The sequence below is a fragment of the Bos taurus genome, chromosome 3 (assembly GCF_002263795.3).
Source record: "Bos taurus isolate L1 Dominette 01449 registration number 42190680 breed Hereford chromosome 3, ARS-UCD2.0, whole genome shotgun sequence".
In the NCBI taxonomy this organism is placed as follows: Eukaryota; Metazoa; Chordata; class Mammalia; order Artiodactyla; family Bovidae; genus Bos; species Bos taurus.
In genome coordinates, this window is record NC_037330.1 from 118,521,510 (window position 1) to 118,544,755 (window position 23,246).

Genomic DNA, 23,246 nt, shown 5'->3' on the forward strand with positions numbered 1-23,246 from the left:
AAGCCTCATCGAAATGAGCTCACAATCTAAAATTACAAAACCCAAAGGGACTAGTTCAACCATGGACAACAGTCAGCAGGATAATAGACAGAAAGATCGTACTTCCACCGAGGAACTGCGGTCAGAGAGGAGAGTTTAACACACATGTATGAGAGATCACTAAGGAAATTGAGGAAGAATTGAATAAGTAACAAAAGAACAAGACAAGATGAATTTTTGAAAGAACCACATAAAACTTTCAGACACGCAGAGTGAAGTCATTAAAATTAAAAATTCAGTGGGGAAGACAAAAAGCATGTTAGAATAACAGAAAACATTGCTAGCAAACTGGAAGACAGCTCTGAGGAAGCTATCCCAAAGCAGGCCAGCGAGAAGAGATGGAAGTAGAGGTTCCGGGGGAGAGGAGCTGTAATGATGCCATGAGCCCCTCTCCTCTTCCCCGGACGTGCCCAGCCCCAGCTGCTGGAGGAGTGGTCTGCTGACGGCTCCCAGCCGCATCCTTCTGCAGAGTGCTGTCCTCCGGCAAAAGGAGTTGCCTCACCTGGAAGTGCTTGGGAGGTCACCCCCTTCCCCCAAGAGGGGATACCCTGCTGCAAAAGGCCAATGTCTGATTGATAGTGGTAGAAAAGGCCAGCTCCCCCTGAGTTCCCCATGGAATTGGGCTGAGCTGAGGCTTGAGCCTGAATCACAAGGCTGCTGAGTGTCTCTCCTGCCCCACCGTGCTGCCACCGAGAAGTTCCCCAGTGAAATGTTTGCATGAGCATCCTGACTCCAGCTCTTCTGGGGCACCTGATCCACTGCAAGGCGTTCCAGTGGCGGAGAGTGGAGGAGGGGCGAGATTCTGCCCGAGGGGTTGTGAGAACTGATGAAGAGGATCCTCAGCTTCAGGAAGTCCTCCAAGTCCTGGAGATGGGAAATAACAGTAATTACACGCTTTTCATACTGTGCTGCTATTGCTCAATGCTAATGCGAAAGATCACAACAAACTGTGGGAAGTTCTTCAAGAGATGGGAATACCAGACCACCTGACCTGACTCCTGAGAAATCTGTATGTAGGTCAAGAAGCAAGAGTTAGAATTGGACGTGGAACAACAGACTGCTTCCAAACCCAGAAAGGAGTACGTCAGTTCTGTTCAGTTCAGTTGCTCAGTCATGTCCGACCCTTTGCGATCCCATGGATTACAGCACACCAGGCGTCCCTGTCCATTAACTCCTAGAGTTTACTCAAACTCATGTCCATTGAGTTGAAGATGCCATCCAACCATCTCCTCCTCTGTCGTCCCCTTCTCCTCCCGCCTTCAATCTTTCCCAGCATCAGGGTCTTTTCCAGTGAGTCAGTTCTTTGCATCAGGTGGCCAGAGTGTTGGACTTCAGCATCAGTCCTTCCGATGAACACCCAGGACTGATCTCCTTTAGGATGGACTGGTTGGATCTCCTTGCAGTCCAAGGGACTCTCAAGAGTCTGCTCCAACACCACAGTTCAACAGCATCAGTTCTTCGGTGCTCAGCTTTCTTTATACTCCAACTCTCACATCCATACATGACCACTGGAAAAACCATAGCCTTGACTAGATGGACCTTTGTTGGCAAAGTAATGTCTCTGCTTTTTAATATGCTGTCTAGGTTGGTCATAACTTTCTTTCCAAGGAGCAAGCATCTTTTAATTTCAGGGCTGCAATCACCATCTGCCGTGATTTTGGAGCCCAGAAAAATAAAGTCAGCCACTGTTTCCCCATCTATTTGCCATGAAGTGATGGGACTTGATGCCATGATCTTAGTTTTCTGAACGTTGAGCTTTAAGCCAACTTTTTCATTCTTCTCTTTAACTTTCATCAAGAGGCTCTTTAGTTCTTCTTCACAACGTATACATTACCATCTGTAAAATAGACACCTGGGGGGATTTGCTGCATGAGGCAGGGAGCTCAAATCCGGTGCTCTTGACAACCTAGAGGGGTAGGATGGGGTGGGAGAAGGGAGGGAGGTTCAAGAGGGAAGGGACATATGTATGCCTAGGGCTGATTCATGTTAATGTATGGCAATGGCACCCCACTCCAGTACTCTTGCCTGGAAAATCCCATAGAGGGAGGAGCCTGTGGGCTGCAGTCTATGGGGTCGCTAAGAGTCAGACATGACTGAGTGACTTCACTTTCACTTTTCACTTTCATACATTGGAGAAGGAAATGGCAACCCACTCCAGTGTTCTTGCCTAGAGAATCCCAGGGACAGGGGAGCCTGGTGGGTTGCTGTCTATGGGGTTGCACAGAGTTGGACACGACTGAGGCGACTTAGAAGCAGAAATATAATATTATAAAGCAATTATCCTCAACTTAGAAATAATAATAAAAAGCACCCGAAAGGAACAGCAGATTCCCTCCTGTGCTCTGGCAGCTGGGTCAACAGCAGCCTTCTGGACATCTTAGAACCCAAGTGTTCAAAGTGCGAAGAGAAAATACAGGTTAGCCTAGAATTCTGGGCCAGTGAACCTTTCATTCAGTGATGAGGGTAAAATCATGACATTTCCCAGACAAACATTGAGAGCATCTACCAAGGCAAGGCTCACTGACAGAACTCAGCAAGGATATTAGATCAGCCATCGTGTGTAACCCCCCACCCACACGGCCCTGGGTGCTCAGGCTCGGGACCACCAGCACCCAGGAGTCCCACTGCTGCACCTGCTGCCTTCTGCCCGAGGGCAGCCTGCACGTGGCAAGACATGGCGCCCTGGGCCAGCCTTCCAGTGACCAAGAGGAGTGGGTAACGCTGGGCTCCTCTCCCTGCAGGGGCCGTCTGTGGGGTGCTCTAGGCATCTTCCAGGGGCCCCATCAGGACAAGCCCCAGTAGTCCAAAGCTGTGCCTTCAGACACCCTATCTTAGCCTCCTCCCTTCCCTCTCTCAGGCTCCTGCTCCCCTGTCCTGTGCCCAGGGGGTCATCTCCCCAGATAAGCTACATGTGCTTGAACCCTTGTCTGAGGGACAGATGGAGTCCCAACTGGAGATGCGACACCAGAACTTGTCCTGTGAAGCTGCCTTTCAGGACAGGGCCTCATTGCTGGAGGGACATGGGGCAGCGTAACCCTTGTGAGTCCATGCATCACAGTTACTAAATTGGCCTCCCAAGTGGGTGAACACAGACCAAAGAGGAGGCGAGTGCTCTGAGTAGTGCGGGGCTCCAGTGCTTGGAGGGGCTTCCCTGGTGGCTCAGTCGGTAAAGAATCCGTGTGTATTGCAAGAGACTGCCTGCAGCACAAGAGACAGGGGTTCGATCTCTGGGTCGGGAAGATCCCCTGGAGAAGGAAATGGCAAGCCACTTCATTATTCTTGCTTGGAAAATTCCATGGACAGAGGAGCCTGGTAAGGTACAGTCCATGGGGTCACAGAGAGTCGGACATGACTTAGCAACTAAACCACCACACCCAGGGCCTGGAAGATGGGGCGCAAAGGGCAATTTTAAGGATGATGGAGTTGATTTCATGGTTATTGGCTGCAGCAGAAGCCCTCGAAGAAAGAAAACAAAAGGCCAACCAGTCAGAGGACGCCTGGGGCAGAAGGCCACACTGGAAAATGGCCACAGCGTCTGTGGTTGGAGGGCAAACTGTCCTGAAAAATCAGCATGACCTCTGAGTACAGCGGGCTGAATTACCAGGGAGGCTGACTTACTCCCATTCAAGTTTCTGTTGCTAAAGCCAAGGGCCTGGTCGGGGAGGAAGGGATCCTGAGTGCAGAGGGTGCTGAGAAAGTGTGCCCAGAACCTCAGCCTCTGCGGTCTCCTGAAAGGAGTGTCTTCGCCCGTGCAGGAGGAGGGGTCTTTGAGGCCTCAACTGGGATGGTGGCCCCCCTTGCCCAGCTCAAGAGCCCCCTCATCTGCCCTCTTGGCTTCTAGAGTGAAGATCAGCTCCACGTGTGGGCTGGGCAGTGGGCTGACAGCTCCTGTGGCAGGAGGTGGTTCTTGTGGTCCAGGCAGAGAAGCAGCAGAGGGGCGTGTGAACAGGGGAGGGAGGGCAGTCCCCTTCCGCCACTCGGGTCCTGGCAAGGACAGCGGAAGCTGGAACTTGCAGATTCGCAGGACTTCCCCTGGAAATATGGAGACAGTGGCTGGCAGCGCACGACGGATGGGCCAGACTTGCCATGGCTCCCAGAGGGGGGCGAGCTGGAAACGATCCAGAAGGCTCCAAGCCTCGGGGCCACAGGGCACTCTTCCTCACACCCCAAGTCTCTCCCACAGGGCTCTGGGTTTGCAGGCCCACCTGTGGTCTTTGCCCAGTTCCTTTCACAGGACCGGGTAAGGTTTTGCTTCGAGGTTCAGTATGTGGCCATGGCCAGAGTTCGTCAGTGTTCCGTATATGCCCCAAAAGAAATGTTTGCTGATTAGGAGTGCAGCATTCTTTCCATGCAGGAACTTGAACTGAAGCTTGGGATGGACTTATCCTGAAGATGACAGAGCTCTTCCCAGAGCTGTTACCTGTGGAGTAACAGCTTTCATGGTTGGAAAGGCCACGGGGAAGCCCTTTCACAGGCCTCCTGGCCGCCTGCCCCCGCTTCCTGCTCGGGTCAAGGCCATGCTTCAGCTGAAAAGAAAATTCTGAGCAAGAAATTGTAAACATGTGAGCGAGGCAATGCAGGTGTGCACTGCAGCAAACCAGGATTTAACCTCAGATGACAGCTGCTCTCTGGCGCTGCAGTGCGGGCAGCTGGACAGGCAGCCGGCGACACTGAAGCTTGGGCATTTCGGCATCCTGGTGTGGTCAGAGTGGCTGAGCGTCAGATTTTGTGTAGTGAAAGCACTGTTACGAGATCTGAAGAAGACACGTGAAGACTTAGAGTATACCACTTCCACAGCAGTGGAGTCGGGATGCTGCGGTGAGAGGAGAAAAGAAGAAAACGGGGAAGAAATCAGTCCAATAGATACTAAGGAAGAAGAAAAGAGTCATGGGAAGAGCAAGTTGAACAGAAAACCCAGAGTAACACTGGGAACAAGTCCAAATGGACCAGTTATCACAACAAACGGAAGCAGACTAAATTCTCCAGTTAAAGACAGGTTGTCAGGTTGGCTTTAAAAACGTGATCCGTCTCCGACATGTTTTTCACGTGGTGGCCCTAAACACGAAAACGCTAAAAACTGAGAGTCGGCAGAGGCAAAAAATGATGTCATAGGCCAACACTTATCAAAAGAAGTCCCTGTTACTATAGTACCTGTTAAACTGACCCTAAGGGAAGAATGCATTAGTGATAAAAGTGGCCACTGCTAATGGCAAGAGGGACATTCTTCAGGGAGATTATCAGTTTAAATGTTTTTCCATCTGGTAATAATAACCTTCAAGTAATATAAAGCAGGGTTTCCCTGCTGGTTCAGACAGTAAAGAATCTGCCCGCAGTGCAGAAGACCCTGGTTCAATCTCTGATTGGGAAGACCCTCTGGAGAAGGGAATGGCTACTCTCTCCAGTATTCTTACTTGGAGAATTCCACAGACAGAGGAGCCCGGCAGATGACAGTCCATAGGGTTGCAAAGATTCAGACACAACTGAGCGACTTTCATTCACACAAATGAATAATAGCTTCCAAAAATATAAAGCAACAATTTTCAAAGTTCCTGTTGCTGCTGCTGCTGCTGCTGCTAAGTCGCGGCAGTTGTGTCCGACTCTGTGTGACCCCATAGACGGCAGCCCAACAGGCTCCCCCGTCCCTGGGGTTCTCCAGGCAAGAACACTGGAGTGGGTCGCCATTTCCTTCTCCAATGCATGAAAGTGAAAAGTGAAAGTGAAGTCATTCAGTCATGTCCAACTTCTAGTGACCCCATGGACTGCAGCCTACCAGGCTCCTCCGCCCATGGGATTTTCCAGGCGAGAGTACTGGAGTGGGGTGCCATTGCCTTCTCCTCAAAGTTCCTAGGAGAAACTTATAAACTCACAGTACTGGAGAACAATAGTCTTTTAATAACTGATATACAACTTCTGATATACAAAGCCAAAGGAGAAAAGGAAAGATATACCCGTCTGAATACAGAGTTCCAAAGAATAGAAAGGAGAGATAAGAAAGCCTTCTTCAGTGATCAATGCCAAGAAATAGAGGAAAACAATAACATGGGAAAGACTACAGATCTCTTTAAGAAAATTAGAGATACCAAGGGAACATTTCATGCAAAGATGGGCACAATGAAGGACAGAAATGGTATGGACCTAAAGAAGCAGAAGACATTAACAGGTGGCAAGAATATACAGAAAAACTATTCAAAAAAGATCTTCATGACCCAGATAACCATGATGGTGTGATCACTCACCTAGAGCCAGACATCCTGGAATGCAAAGTCAAGTGGGCTTTAGGAAGCATCACTATGAACAAAGCTAGCAGAGATGATGAAATTCCAGTTGCTCTATTTCAAATCCTAAAAGATGATGCTGTGAAAGTGCTGCACTCAACATGCCAGCAAATTTGGAAAACTCAGCAGTGGCCACAGGACTGGAAAAGGTCAGTTTTCATTCCAATCCCAAAGGAAAACAATGCTAAAGAATGTTCAAACTACCACACAATTGCACTCATCTCACACGCTAGCAAAGTAATGCTCAAAATTCTCCAAGTGAGGCTTCAAGAGTATGTGAACCGAGAACTTCCAGATGTTCAAGCTGGATTTAGAAAAGACAGAGAACCAGAGATCAAATTGCCAACGTCCGTTGGGTCATAGAAAAAGCAAGAGAGAGTTCCAGAAAAACATCTACTTCTGCCTTATTGACTATGCCAAAGCCTTTTACTGTGTGGATCACAACAAACTGTGGAACATTCTTAAAGAAATGGGAATACCAGACCACCTTACCTGCCTCCTGAGAAATCTGTATGCAGGTTAAGAAGCAACAGTTAGAACCGGACATGAAACGATAGACTGGTTCCAAATCAGGAAAGGAATACATCAAGGCTGTATACTGTCACCTTGCTTATTTAACTTTTATGCAGAGTACATCATGAGAAATGCTGGGCTGGATGAAGCACAAGCTGGAATCAAGATTGCTGGGAGAAATATCAATAACCTCAGGTATGCAGATGACACCACCCTTGTGACAAAAAGTGAAGAGGAACTAAAGAGTCTCTTGATGAATGTGAAAGAGGAGAGTGAAAAAGTTGGCTTAAAACTCAATATTCAGAAAACTAAGATCATGGCATCTGGTCCCATCATGGCATCCAGTCCCACGACCTCATGACCAAGAGATGGGGAAACAATGGAAACGGTGACAGACTTTATTCTCTTGGGCTCCAAAATCACTGCAGATGGTGATTGCAGCCATGAAATTAAAAGATGCTTGCTCCTCAGAAGAAAAGCTATGGCCAACCTAGACATATTAAAGAGCAGTGATATAAGTTTGCCAACAAAGGTCTGTCTAGTCAAAGCTGTAGTTTTTCCAGTGGTCGTGTGTGGATATGAGAGTTGGACTATAAAGAGAGCTGAGCGCCGAAGAATTGATGCTTTTGAACTGTGGTGTCGGAGAAGACTCTTGAGAGTCTGTTGGACTGCAAGGAGACCCACCCAGAAAATCAGTCCTGAACATTCATTGGAAGGACTGAAGATGAAACTGAAAGTCCAGGTTTTGGCCACCTGATACAAAGAGCTGACTCATTTGAAGAGACCCTGATGCTGGGAAAGATTGAGGGCAGGAGGAGAAGGGGACGACAGAGGATGAGATGGTTGGATGGCATTACCGACTCAGTGGACATGAGTTGGAGCAAGCCCTGGGAGTTGGTGATAGACAGGGAAGCCTGGCGTGCTGCAGTCCATGGGGTCACAGAGAGTCGGACACGACTGAGCAACTGAACTGAACTGATGCAAGTTTTGCATAATAAAATTAGCAAGTTTATACAAATGCCATAGCAAAGGAATTCTGCCCTCCTAAATTAGTAAACACATTCTTTTCAGGTACATGTAGAACATGTACAAACACTGATCATGGCCACACATTAAGCTACGTAGCAAATTTCAACAAGCTCCAGAGAACCGGCCACATAGACCACCTTCTTTTACTACAATGGGGTTGAGTTAGAAACCAATTCCGAAGACATAACTCCAAGAACATCTGTAAGCAAACTATTAGAACTAGTAGGAGAACTTGATGAGATTGCGGGATATAAGATCCATTTATCAAACTTAACTGTGTCTCTGCATACCAGGTAGAAAGAAACACTCAGAACTGTAAGGAAAGTTCCATTTATAAAGCAAAAACCTTATGATTCCTAGGCATATATCCAGCAAAATGTGCCTAATGTATCTATTGATACATGCGAAACTTAATTGAGAAATATCTAATAAGGAACCAGATAACTGGAGACGTACACCAAATTTCATCAATTCTGAAACATGCGTTTTTTTCACCTTTTTAACATCTCAAAAAATCAGATACGTCTTTAAATTAATGTTCCCTTACTCTGTGTCATGAATTAAAAGACACTTACTCCTTGGAAGGAAAGTTATGACCAACATAGATAGCATATTCAAAAGAAGAGACATTACTTTGCCAACAAAGGTTCGTCTAGTCAAGGCTATGGTTTTTCCAGTGGTCATGTATGGATGTGAGAGTTGGACTGTGAAGAAGGCTGAGTGCCAAAGAATTGATGCTTTTGAACTGTGGTGCTGGAGAAGACTCTTGAGATTCCCTTGGACTGCAAGGAGATCCAACCAGTCCATTCTGAAGGAGATCAGCCCTGGGATTTCTTTGGAAGGAATGATGCTAAAGCTGAAACTCCAGTCCTTTGGCCACCTCATGCAAAGAGTTGACTCATTGGAAAAGACTCTGATGCTGGGAGGGATTGGGGGCAGGAGGAGAAGGGGACGACAGAGGATGAGATGGCTGGATGGCATCACTGACTCGATGGACATGGGTCTGAGTGAACTCCGGGAGTTGGTGATACACAGGGAGGCCTGGCGTGCTGCGATTCATGGGGTCGCAAAGAGTCGGACACAACTGAGCGCCTGACCTGCTCTGCTCTGCTCTGCTCTGTGTCATGGGTAACAGATCAATCTGGAGCACTTTTTCTCTCTGTGCAGCACATAAAATAATAATATGTCTCACTCAGTGGCCTTTGGATTCAATTTAAATGAGTACCACGTCAATGGATGGAAAGACTGAAAATGGGCTCCTCTTGCCAGGGTCTTTTGTAACTTAAGAGCAATTTTTGGCGAGTTGCTTCTGAAAACCATTGAATAGCAAACAACTGAGAGCAGGCAAGGCGATGTTAATGAATACATGGTGGTGGAGGAAGCTGTGTTTACCTGGTGTCATGATCTCGTCTAAACTTTAGGAATTCAGCCATGTGGTACTGCCTGGGGGGATAGAGCTGTGTAACAGGGTAGAGTCCAGACAGTGACACACGGGCTATAGGAATTTGATCTCTGACAGCGACTGCATTACCGAGGAGTGGAGGGGACAACTGGTTAACCATGCTAAAAAAAAAAATACAAGTCTTATCTCACGACCAAAAATTAAACTTGGCAGAAAAAAATCTGTATGTAAAAAGCAAAACTTTAAAGTTTAGCAGTAAATGTGGGCCAGTTTTGTAATTCATGGATTTTTAAAAATTTTTTATAAAGATTTTTTCTCTAGGACACACAAAAAAGCATAAACTGTCAAGGAAAACATCAATAAATTTGGCATCACTAACCATGAGGGAAATGCAAATTAAACCACGGTGAGGAACCGCTTCACACCTCTCTGAGTGGTGAGTGAAAATTAGTGAAGATAATAAGCACTGGCGAGGATGCTCAGCAGTGAAGACACTCACAATGGGCTGGTGGGGATGCAGAATGGTACAGCCACTCCGAAAGGTTGCTTGGCAGTTTTTTCTCTAAAGATAAACATACACCTGCCACGTGACCCAGCAGCCCCGCTTTTGAGTGTTTCTCCTAGAGACACGAGAGTGATGCTCCCCTGAAGATCTACGCCTGAGTGACGCTCACGTGAGAATCCACGCATGCTCGCTTAGAGCAGCTCCATCCGTCCGGGCCCTAAGCTGGACACAAGCCTCAGGCCTTTCATGCGCACAACTGAAGCTCATAAAGTTTCATTGGCTCTCAGTCTTCAATATAAACGCGTATGGATGCTGCTGGAGTCAGTTATTTCTATATGAAAATCAAATCACAGGTTCACTGACAAGTAGTTTCTATTTGTAGACACAAAAGAAATTTCAGAGTTCCGGAGCCCTGAGTGCACACACAAACGGTAGTACATCCACACAGCAGAACCCTGGGCAAGAGCAACGTGGAACGAGCCGTTACGGAAACACGCAGGAGCACGTCTGAACGCGTGTTTGCTATTCTTTCTGCTTTTCTGCAAGCTTGAAATACTTAATAGGGATGCACAAAATAAAATACATACCTACATAAGAAAATTATGGAGGATATTTCAAGACCAGAACCTTTCTCTTTCAAGATATTATTAGTATTTAAATGCCAGTGGTTATTTCCTCAATTCGTGTCTTCCACACCAGACAAGAAGCTCCCTGGAACGGACTCTGTCCACCTCACTCAGCTGCTGGGGCCTCAATAAATGTATCCTGAGTGGACAAAATCGTTTCTGTGATCCCGAAAAGACAAGACTTGTACATTATGTATTAACTGCATTTAGGAGCAGATCCATTTGCACAATTGAAACTCATAAAATTTCATTGGCTATTAGTCTTAAATATAAATGTCTTGGATATGGATGCTGTTGGAGTCAGTTATTTCTATATGAAAATCAAATTACAGGTTCACCAACAAGTAGTTGCTATTTGTAGACACCAAAGAAAATTCAGCACATCATAATGATCATTGAGATAAATACCTAAAGGTGGGCAAACTCTTTACCTTGCAGCGACCATGTCATGCTGCATGGTTTTTGTATATATATATCTAGCTGGTTCACTTTGCTGTATAGGAGAAACTAACGCAACGTAGTAAAGCAACTATTGTTGTCAAGGTTCAGTCGCTCAGTCGTGTCTGACTCTTTGTGGCCCCATGGACTATAGCACACCGGCCTCCCTGTCCATCACCATCTCCCGGAGCTTGCTCAAACTCATGTCCATCGAGTAGGTGATGCCATCCAACCATCTCATCCTCTGTCATCCCCTTCTCCTTCTGCCCTCGATCTTTCCCAGCATCAGGGTCTTTTCCAATGAATTGGCTCTTTGCATCAGGTCGCCAAAATATTGGAGTTTCAGCTTCGGCATCAGTCCTTTAAAGCAACTATACTCTAATAAAAATTAAGACAACAAGAAGAAGAAGACCCTACCTGCAGACACACGTCTGGACTATAAACTCTGTGGCGGGGGCGGGGCGCGGATGAGGGTGGGCATGGGGAGACAAGTCTGTCACACTCAAAATGTAGCCCTAGCGCTTAGCACACTGCCCAGCACATAGTAGGCACTCAGAGAGCACCCACTCAGCGGATTATTCAGGGAGCATCCTCTACCGAGGTGGAGAGACCGTCTGCCCCCAGGTCTAGCTGATTCAAAGCACGTGCCTTTTCTTTTTTTTGAATCATGCCCATAAATTTTGTTAAATCTCTCTTCAATCCCAACCTGTTGGGCATTGTCTTGCTAAAATGCTCCAGTAAAATAGGAATAATTAAATAACCTTTCCCTTCCTAAAGGAAAATATCACTCCCTGCTCTTTGGGCCAAAGGTGAGAGTCATCCAGGAAGGGTTTCCCCTTCCGCTCGGGCACGGCGTGCACTTTGTCTTTGGACACTGACATGGCAGCTTCAGGCCTCTCCCGAGACCCCACCAGCCGAAACCTGGGGAACTCATACCCCTAGACCATCGCCAAACTTGCCTGACTAGCCAGGAGGGCTGCAAAGCAACCGGTGTGTTCACCACGTAAACACAATAACAGGGCATCTGCTTTTTTAATTTTAATTTTATTTTCCCACTAAAATATTCAAGTGAGAAACATTTGGAGATTTATATTCAGGGCACAGGACCAAATGGCATCCGAGCGTTTCTTTGTTAAATGTAATTAATTTTTCCTGGCTTTTTTCCTCCATCATGACAAAGCCAGAGCTGTACCATTCATCCTGTTTATAGGCGCAAACGACCCTTCCCCGAAGAGTCTCGGCAACAACCACCAAAACGCCCCGCCGAAGGGCAGGCAGTTAGTGCTGTTCCCTTTCCGGTCCACGTCTCCTGAAACGGAGGACCGTCCCCGGCCTGGACTTTGGGCTCCTGACTTACATTTCGACAAACAAACCACCACCACCACACAGAACTGGCTTTCCTCTTATCTAAGAAAGTGACTCAGCTTATTCTGTTTCACTTTGAATGGCCAACGAAAAGCCACTTCCAGCCGCTGGAGGAGAAGCGTGGGTGGCAGATGCTGTGTGTGTTGGGGAGAGACAAAGAAAACATCACTTCTGTCTTTTCCTTGTTTTCTTTTTCTAGAAACAGAAAAAGGACCTCTTTGTTATCTCTCTCTCTCTCTCTCTCTCTCTCTCTCTCTCTCTCTCTCTCTCTCTCACAACCCCCCTCACGATTAGCATCTAGAGAAGTGCAGGAAGGAGAGCTGCACAGAATGTTATTTTTCCAATAACAGAGACATGTGATCTGGCCCCTGGGTGTTGGTTTTAAGTGGAGATATTGACTTCCAGCTGACTGAGGAGTAGAGCATCTTTCTCCTGAAATATTGATAGTAGATTACACGAAACCACAAACTATCTCCATAAAGCACATCATTTCTAATCCTAATGGTGTTTTCTTTCGTCAGGATGACTGTTACATTCATGATATGATGGCTTTATTCTATCTTGGGGAAAAACTTTTTACCATACTGCTAAATTAACTTGTCAAAAGGCTTCAAACTTCGGAAGCTTTTACAGCTCAATTCAGTGCTATTATTCAAGATTGAATGGGAAGGCCATGGACTGTAAAAGCTTGCAAAAAATAAATTTCACAGGCTTTCATAGGCTGAGTGAAATACTTACCTTTTGTTCAGGTTGTATATCTTTATTGAGGAGCCTTGGAATAGCTGCGTTTCACCCATAAATCCTCTTTCTCACCCTGAAAGGCTGTGTTTTGTCTGCTGCCCTTGAAGGGCCTCTCCAGTGCCTGCCCTCTTGATAACAATCCATTTCCCACAGAGGACGACGCGGACGGGAACACTCTCCAAAACGGGGGCAGGAGGCGAGACAAAGACTCCAGCTCCCAGGATGAACCTTGGCTTTTTAAGATTCTTTTATTCTCGAAACAGATTCACAGGGGACTTGATAGCCAATTACTGCTTGAAAATGCAAGCCCACCGTCATGGCACTTCCCGAGGGTGATGTCTGGAGGCCCGGAGGAAGACGCACGCAGACGTGGCAGCAGTCAGGGCTGGCACTGCTCTAACCCAGACTGGTCCTGTGGAGCACGCGTGTCTGTGTGAGGTGGAGTCTTGGGCCATCCTGCAGGATTCTCAGGCCACCGGGCAGTCAGGTCAGTGGCACCAGCGTGCCCTGATCCACTGGCTTCCTGTAGGAGTGGCCTGAGGCGGATGCTGGACAAGCCCCTGCCTGTCCTCCTGGGCCCTAAACTGTTTCTAGCAATGGGACCAGAGACCTCTGATAGGATATGACTTTTCTATATCCTCTTTGTGGAGCTCCGGTTCTCACTGAATCACTTCTTAAGAAAATGCCATGAGGAGAAGGTGGATTTTTTTTAGTCTTCTAAGGTAGTTAGTTAGATGAGTGGGTAACCCTGGCATCTTGAGGACCAAGGTTTTGAGTTCTTTCTTCAATGTGAATTAGATGAAGCTAGAGCCTGTTATTTAGAGTGAAGTAAGTCAGAAAGAGAAAAACCAGTATCACATACTAACACACATATATTGCTGTTGTTGTTCAGTCTCTGAGCCATGTCTGACTCTTTGCAACCCCAGGGACTGCAGCATGCAAGGCTCCTCTGTCCTCCACTATCTCCCAGAGTGTGCTCAAACTCAGGTCCGTTTGAGTCGGTGATGTCGTCCAACCATCTCATCCTCTGTCATCCCCTTCTCTTCCTGCCTTCAATCTTTCCCAGCATCAGGGACTTTTCCAATAAGTCGGCTCTTCTCATCAGGTGACCAAAGTATTGGAACTTCAACTTTAGCATCAGCCCTTACCCCAGTTTGATTTCTGGGTTGGGAAGATCCACTGGAGAAAGGATAGGCTACCCATTCCAGTATTCTTGGGCTCCCCTCGTGGCTCAGCTGGTAAAGAATCTGCCTGCTATGCGGGAGACCTGGATTCTATCTCTGGGTTGGGAATATCCCTTGGAGAAGGGAAAAACTACCCACTCCAGTATTCTGGCCTGGAGAATTCCATGGACTGTATAGTCTACGGGGTCACAAAGAGTCAGACACGACTGGGTGACTTTCACTTCCAGTGAATAGTCAGGGTTGATTTTTAGGATTGACTGGTTTGAGCTCCTTGAAGTCCAAGGGACACTCAAGAGTCTTCTCTAGCATCAGAAAAATAGTGCTGATGAACCTATTAGCGGGGCAGGAGTGGACATTCAGACATAGAAAACTGACCTGTGGACACAAGAAGGGCAGGAGAGGCTGGGACAGACTGAGACACTAGGATTGAAACAGCGCGTTGCCATGTGTGAAACACACAGCCATGGGAAGCTGCGGAGTAACAGAGCGCTCAGCCCAGGGCTCTGTGACACCCTAGCGGGGCGGGGTGAGGGGGTGGGAGGGAGGCTCACGAGGGAGGGGACGTACTATACTTATGACGGATTCACATTGCTGGATGGCAGAAACCAATACAGCATTGTGTAACGACTATCCTCCAGTTAAAAATGAATTTTAAAAAAGAACGTATTCTGATGTCAACTCAAAACACTCAAGAGACTAATGAAAATATCTAGATTTTGTGTGCCTGTACCCCTAGGAGTCAACAGGGTGGTGGGGAGGACAAAGAATGCACACAAACATATACATATATCCCCATATTTCTCATGCTTAAAGACACGTTTAAATGCCTTCTCTTCCACAAAGCCTCCTTGATCCCTCGGCCAGAAGAAATCTTTCCTTTGAACTTTTTGTGCAACAGCATAATGTTCTTTCGACACCGACAGTCCCCCCGTTGTGTAATGTCGTTTGCATGCATTATTTTTCCTTTGGACTGTAAACGTCTGTGGGTTGGACCCTCGCTTATTCATCTTCCTCTCCCCCGGCACTCAGTGCAGTAGTTCACACACACTTTGTACCTTAGAGGGTGGGGCCCCGGGAGTGAGTAATTTTGGAAGTTTATCAAGAGTGGGAAGCCAGGACTGCAAACCACTGGGCTAAGTGACCTGCATGTGAGGAAATACCCTGGGGCTTCTGTGAAGTGCCGGGAAGGGTCGCAGAAGAGCTGGGCCTGGAGCTGGGCTTTAGAGGGTGGGTGTGGCTGAAATACTTGCCTTGGGGCAGGCGGGGAGGAGGGGAGGTCTGGGCAGAAGTGAGAGGGCAGGGCTTTTCAGGGATGGCACCTGGACCCTCACTCTTGGGCAACATCCCTTGGAAGCAGCACTGGATTTCCAGCCCCAGAGTTGGAGTCGGGCTCGCTCTGCTCCAGGTGACTCTCATCTGGAGGATTTTGATGGGGGGTGCGGGGGGAGTCTCCCCAGGGCCCCTCACTTCCGATTCCCAGCCCTCTTCATGGCCATTTCACAGGGTCCCCACTTTTGTTGAGATGAAGTTCTCAGGCTTGGGCTTCTGACGTGTCATCTTTTTTTTTTTTTTAACTTTTTATTTTGTACTGGGGTACAGCCGATTGACAGTCGTGACAGTTTCAGGCGAAGAGCAGAGGGACCCAGCCACGCATACACGTGGGTCCATTCTCCCCCAAACCCCCTCCCATCCAGGCCACCTGATGTGGCGTCTTTCTTGATCGCAGATCTTGACTGTCAAGCTCAACTAGATGTGATCCTACCAGTTAGAGGGGTTGTGGGGAGAGACTGCCCTGGAAGTTCTGAAGACAGGAGGGTCACACCTAAGGATTATTGGGAAGTGTTCTTACCCAGGAAGATTCTTATTTTTATTCTGAGTGGTTTCAGGGAAATAGGATGAGCAGGAAGGGAACTTGTATCTACATGAGCATCTTTGTTTTGCCTGGCCGCTGTGCAGCTCACATATGGACCACTCTTCGCTGCAACCCAGAATCTCTATCTATTGGTGGTGCTTCAGTCTCTCAGTCATGTCTGACTCTTTGTGACTCCATGGACTGTAGCCTGCCAGGCTCCTCTATCCATAGGATTTCCCAGGCAAGAGTACTGGAGTGGGTTGTCATTTCATTCGCCAGGAGGTCTTCCTGACCCAGGGATGGATCCCACGTCTCCTGCACGGGCAGGCAGATTCCTTACTGCTGAGCCACCAGCAAAGCCCCTCTCTATTATTATTGCTCTTTACTCCCAGATTCTGTGCAGCTTCCCAAAGTTGCACAGCTAGACACTTGAGGACGGGGCGGACCATGTATGTTCCCACACACCACGTGACCTTCTGTGGCTACATGTGGGTGGAGATCACAGCCCCTGGGGGTGAAATACTGAATCTGAACATGTGAAAATCTGGACTCAAAGTCAGGGACAGTTTTTTTTTTTTTTTTAGTAGTAGACTTTATGATTTACCAGTGATCCTCTTAAATATTGAAAGTTTTTTTTTCCCCCTAGTAGAGGTTCCCTGGTGAATTCAAAGTATAACTGGGAAATTAGAAACGTGATTTACCAAGCTACCTTTGTGAGGACATCAGTTTTGGCCAAGTGCACTTGTGAGTGCTCAGCACACACTAACAGACGACCTCCCCACGGCACCTGCATCTGTGGTCTGTGGTCCCTGCCTTCACACTGCCAGTCAGGCAACAGGAGCTTGGGCAATTGTGGGAGACAGGGCAGACCAGGAAGGAAAGGGATCGATTGAAAAAACCATTCCCCATATTTTGAGGAGAAGGTTACCCTTGAGAATATAAAAAGCAGGGTGGAAGTCAAGAAAGAGGAGAGGAAAGTACCTTCAAACAGGTACATGGGGTCAGTACAACGTGTGCAGCTGTGGGCAGGTGTGTTGATCACGTTAAAGATACCTGCACGTATTTACGAAAAAGAGGAATACGGGTTCTGGGTTCAGCCGCTGCCTTGCACCTGTGCTCTTTTCTTATCCCCACTGAAGCCCGTGGCCCCCCGGTACCCGCTCGGGTGCAGGGTCCCGGTTTTCCTCGGTTACAGCCCTGCTTCCTTCAGAGAACTTCTCAAAGAGCATCCTTGACCGTGGCTGCCTGTGCCTTCACTGGCTTTGAGGGAGCACCGTTGCAGGCATCCTCTGTCCTCCCTGCCAGGGACCTGAGTCTTCAGGGCCAGGCTTGCTGGCAATGCGGGGTTGGGGGCAAGGGGTCTGTACCCCAGGTTCATGAGGGCCCATGTGAGGGCAGCTCCTCAGTCTCGACACTGTCTCTCCAAGCACCGAGCGCTGCAGGCTGATCCTTAGAGTCCCCGTCGGGACCCCAAAGGGTCCCAGTGAAGACTGAGTGCCCAGCACCTGCCCCAGTGAGCCTGGCCCAGGAAGGGGACTGGGTGATTAGGACTGAGTGATGGCTGAGGCAGGGACTCGGGGTCCAACGTGATGGAAAATGACTTTTCCTAGCTGTTTTTTAACAAGTGTGCACTAGACTTGGAAACATTATTTGTGAGACAAGGCCAAGATTGAACTCTCAAGAGAGAAAAAGTCAAGTCAAACTGGCAGTTTCAGAGGAAGGACAGAGAAAGATGGTTTTTGAGAGCACCTGAAATTTACACACCAATCAAAATGAAGATTGCATGCAAGGCAGCCTCACTTGTGGGTACACGTGGGGCCGGGGTGAGGCTTACTGGAAAGTGTCTGGAGACAGAAGGGGGAACCTGGGGCAGAGAAGGGCCTTGATAAATTTAAGGACATCGTGCTCTTTACAATGACATTTTTAAGAGAGGCAGGAAGAGCCGTCAGCATGTCCGCCGTGGCTCACACGTGATACTGTGTTCCAGAGTTAGAGAAGAATGGACCAGCAGCAAGAACGAGGACACGATGGTGCTCACAGCATCGCTCTCAGGGCTCGGATGCTCTCACGTCAGTCACCCATCTACTGATGCCATGCCTCAGACACAACCACAGGTAAAGCACGGAGTCCCTGGACACTTGCTCTGAGAGATCCTTGTGGTCATCAGGGGGTTGGGAGGAAGCACATGGAAAAGCCGTCATGGGGGCAGCTCCTTTGGAGGCCTGAGAACCACCCTAGCCTGGTAGGAGATACGCCGGCACAGAGGCCTGGAGTTTGGGTATGGATTCGATGCTCACACACCGCCTGCCCTGGAGTCCCGCACAGCCCTGCATCCCCAAGTGCCTTCAGCATCCCCAGGTGCCCGCTGGCCTGTGTGGTCCTACCCAGGCTCTCGGTTCTTGCGCTCACAATTTAAAGCCCCGAGTCCCCGCCCCCACCCCCATCTCAAATGCCTGAGCAACGTGGACCTCTTTTTTTCCCAGTATGATTTATCTCCGGATATTGAGTATAGCTCCCTGTGCTATACAGTCATTCAGTTGCTCAGTCGTGTCCGACTCTTTGTGACCCCATGGACTGCAGCACACCAGGCTTCCCTGTCCATCCCCGTCTCCTGGAGCTTGTGCAAACTCATGTCCATTGAGTCAGTGATGCCATCCGACCAACTCATCCTCTGTCATCCCCTTCTCCTCCTGCCTCCAATCTTTCCCAGCATCAGGGTCTTTTCCAGCAAGTCGGCGCTTGAATTCAGGTGGCAAAAGAATTGGAGCTTCAGCTTCAGCGTCAGTTCTTCCAATGAATATTCAGGGTGATCTCCTTTAGAACTGACTGGTTGGATCTCCTTGCAGTCCAAGGGACTCTCAAGAGGCTTCTCCAGCTAGGATCCTGTTCATCCATTTTGTACACTAGTTTGCATCTGCTGACCCCCAACTCCCAGTGCTTCCCCCTGTACCTGCACCCACAAGCACAAGTCTGTCTCTCTGTTCTGTGAGTCTGTCTGTTTCATAGCTAAGTTCATTTGTGTTATGTTTTAGGTTCCACATATAAGCCATGTCATGTGGTGTTTCTCTTTGTCTGATTTACTTAGTGTAATAATACCCAGGTCTGTCTATGTTGCTGCAAATGGTGTTATTTCACTTTTTATGGCTGAGTAGTACTCCACTGTATGTATGTACCACGTCTTCTTTATACATTCATCTGAACTTTATACATTCATCTGAACATCTTTTTCCTTTGGATTCCGAATCTTGGGATGAGGCACTCGGAGGCTTGCCGTTCATGGTGCCCTTAGCATCTTTGGAAGTAGAGTGTCACGGTGGTGTGTGTGTGTGTGTGCTCAGTCGATCAGTGTGTCTGACTCTTTGGAGCCCCAGAATGAGGTATGAAGACCACACCTCGGGAACTTTCTGTCCACTCTTTTCGGGTGAACCTAGCTCTCTGGGGCAGCTGCATCCTTGTGCCCTCTCTCCAAGCCAATTGACATTTAGCAAGCCCCCCTTGCCCACAAGCCATGGCCATGTCCACTCTGTCCTTTGCAGAGTACTCACTGGGCAGAGCCCAGAGGTCAGCCAGGCCTTCATCCTTCATGGAGCTGGTGCAACCTGGTGAAAACTCAAATTCCATAATTTTCAGCCTGTAACCACTGAAGTCAGCTTCCTGAATCCCCATCAGTGTCCTTCCCCCTTCTCACGCCTGTAGGCACATGCCCCTTCCTCCTTCAAGATCCACTCAAACATCTGTGAATTGAGTCCCCACAAGAGGTGCAGGAGAGGCCCTGCCTGGGGGCTGCCCCTTCTCTTCCCATTTAGATAACAGCACAGACGCCTGGCCATGGTGACCAGCACTGCAGCTGTGGGGCTGAGAGGCAAATGAACCTCTCTGGGATCAGCAGTGCCTCACAGTGCTATAGTGAGGATTGAGTAAGTCAGTACCCTGCACAACTTAGAACAGCTCCCAAGAACTCCTGGGATTTCTCCTCCTCCATCTTCAGGGGAGCCCTCCCCTGCCTTACAAGGGACAGTTCTAGCCATTCCCCTGGGTCTTCCTCTCTACCTAAATCCTCTCCCAACAAAAGCAGTTCCTTCTTAAGAATTCTGTTGGATATGATTTGCTACTTTTTTTAAAGCTGCCTATGTTTGATGCCCTGGCTGCCCAGGTGGTGCTGGTAAGCTGACAAGTCACTTCAGTCCTGTCCGACTCTGTGCAACCCCATAGACGGCAGCCCACCAGGCTCCCCCATCCCTGGGATTCTCCAGGCAAGAACACTGGAGTGGGTTGCCATTTCCTTCCCCAATGCATGAAAGTGAAAAGTGAAAGTGAAGTCGCTCAGTTGTGTCCAACTCTTTGCGACCCTATGGACTGTAGCCTACCAGGCTTCTCTGTCCATGGGATTTTCCAGGCAAGAGTACTGGAGTGGGGTGCCATTGCCTTCTCTGCCCAGGTGGTGCTAGTGGTAAAGAATTCACCTGCCAATGCAGGAGACATAGAGATGTAGGTTTGATCCCCGGGCCAGGAAGATCCTCTGGAGAAGGAAATGGCAACCGCTCCAGTATTCTTTGCTGGAGGATCCCACGGACAGAGGAGCCTGGAGGGCTACAGCCTCTGGGGTTGCAAAGAGTCAGACACGACTTAGCACCTGAACAATGACAATAACAGTGGAGAACTGAGACGGCACATGCCGCTGGGCAGCTAAGCCTGTGGCCACAACTAGAGAGAAAGACTGCATGCTGCGATGAAGAACCACTGCCGACAAAAGAAAGACAAAATAAAGTGGTTTCACGTACACTCAGAGGGAGCGGGACCACGGTGGACATTACTTAGCTCTCTGCAATCTAGAAAAGTCCTACCGAATTCAGTCACATTTTACAGACACACTTAGTACAGATATTAATCAGCGGATACATCTATATCCTGGATGGAAATAGATGCAGCTCCGACAGTGAGGACCCAGGATGGGCGTCTCAGAGTGAGACTGAAGGATACGCTCTTCTGGAAAGTGGTATTAACATCTGGGTGTGTCTGTTAGTCACAATCGTCTAACGCCGCTGGAGGACTGCCCTGTTAGGGAGGAGCTGCAACAGCCAAGACTCGGATCTGCTCTCAGTCGCCCCAAGAACAGAGCACTCCCCAGTCTGCACCAGTCTGTTTTGCAGCCTTGCAGCGTGAACACTGCCTCCAGCCTGTCCTTTTCCAGCGAAGTCAGAATCAGACTCAGGGCCGGACGAGCCACCAGCTGTCGCGGCACAGTCTCTTTCAGGGAACGGTCCCACCGGTTCTGTTTTGTCTCCTGTGATGCATTTTGTGTTCCGGGGAGTGAGGAGCAAACAGGATCCCTTTTTCTCTGGGCCATTACCTCAGAGAACGATTGTATCACTGAGAGCCCCTCTGTCTTGGAAACAGATAGTTGCATACAACATGTTTGTATAAGCAGTTCCTTATTCATGGAGTGGTTTCAATTACAATAAAAAGGGAACACTGTCAGAAACCATAATGAAATTATCTCAGATTGGGACACCGATGCCAGCATTTCAAATTTATTTGTTTTCAAATTTTCATATTTGACTCCTTCCCAACATTCTGAAAAAGTTAAGCAAAGGGAGTGAAATACTGTGAATTCTGTGAATTAGACCACGCACACTTTCTGTATGCGCACAAGTCCCTTAGGGCTCCCTTTGCTTTTATTTTCCTCTATTGATTGTTGGTTAGAGATGGTTTGGGGTTCGTAAGTATATGAAGTTTTTAACCTAATTCAAGTAGCATGTGTTTATACATATGTGATCAACCAGATTTAATAAATTAAATTAAAGTAGTTGCTATTGAAACATTTTAATAGCATTAATCATTGCATGGAATTATATTATTTATTGGTTTTCTTGTTAATTTTGGTTTTCCCATGAGAGAGGAACTTTTACTTTCCATTTTATTGCTGAGTGCCCAGCACTGAGTAGAAAGCCTGGCACATACGAAGTGCTCAGTCAATCTTTGTGCTTATTAATTATGGACAGTGCAGATGGATTATCAATGTACTTTCTTGTAGCATCACACTTAATTCCATATCCAATGTTTTTTGCTTTTTTTAAAAACCATTTGACTTTTGCTGGAACTGCAGCATTTCACAACATTTCCTAACTTCTAGATTCCAAAAGGATTTTTCATAGAAGATTTCTGCTCATGGGTGTCGTTAGGCCCCGAGCACAGAGTTATTTATTTTGCCGTTGACAGGGGCGACTGTGAACCCGCAGCCTCCTGGGCGGGCTGTGCTCGCTTGCTCACTTACCCATGCTAACTACAGCTGCCAGTGTGTTTATTTTGGTCATGTATTTCAAAGGACCATTTCTACCCTAAAGTAAACAAACAGAATGGAACAGCTGTGGCTGATAAAAACTCCCAGGCATAATCATCACCCTCTTGTACATATCCTGTGGTTTCAGATTTAATTTTAAAATTTTTCCTTAACTCTTGATTCACGATCGGTACAGTGAGTGCAACGGAGAACGGATGCGCAACTGCTCGCTCTCCTAGCCGGGCACGCCAGGGAGAGCGCCGTCTTCCCTCCTGCCGCAAACTCGAGGACAAGGAGCTTGAGGCAGTAGGTGGAGCGCACGCGCCTGGACCAGCCCCCGTGTGGGCCGCGGGTGGTGCTGCGCGGCCAGACGCGCACGCGGTCGGTCCCAAGAGCCCTCCCGAGAGATGCTCTCACGTGGCCAGGCCAGGCTCTGGGACCACACACAGCTCCTCAGGCCACTAGGGAGGCGGCCCTGGCTAGTCAAAGCATGGGTAAGGGACTGACATTTCCCTACCGTTTCCTTCAGACTCCATGTGCTAAGTTGCTTCAGTCATGTCCGAATCTTTGCGACCCCATGGACTCTTGCTGGCCAAGTTCCTCTGTCCAGGGGATTCTCCAGGCAAGGACACTGGAGTGGGTTGCCATTTCCTTCTCCATCAGACTCCATAGGCAACTATACAGTATAAATGATCAGCTTCAGAAAGTATAAATGATTCGTTTTGATAAAAGCTGTAAGATTCCCTGTTTGTTCTGTGAATGCTGCACCACACCTTACTTATATCTGAAAAAGCCCCCAAACCAAAACAGAAAGATAAACAAAAAACAATCACAACAGAAAGCCTCCTTTCCTAAATCATCCCAACCATTGGAATTCACATCAGTCCTTCCATGGGACACTCAGGACTGATTTCCTTTAGGATGGACTGGTTGGATCTCCTTGCAGTCCAAGGGACTCTCAAGAGTCTTCTCCAACACCACAGTTCAAAAGCCTCAA

General features: G+C 48.0%; 1 long non-coding RNA gene across 1 annotated transcript; it reads right to left on the minus strand.

The window, feature by feature from the left end:
- Positions 1–241: 241 nt before the first annotated feature.
- Positions 242–14,598, minus strand: LOC112446043 (uncharacterized). Its single transcript, XR_003034116.2, has 3 exons — positions 14,493–14,598; positions 12,931–13,744; positions 242–903 (listed from the first exon to the last, which is right to left on the minus strand). It is a non-coding gene; the product is annotated as an uncharacterized lncRNA (long non-coding RNA).
- Between the last annotated feature and the right edge of the window lie 8,648 nt (positions 14,599–23,246).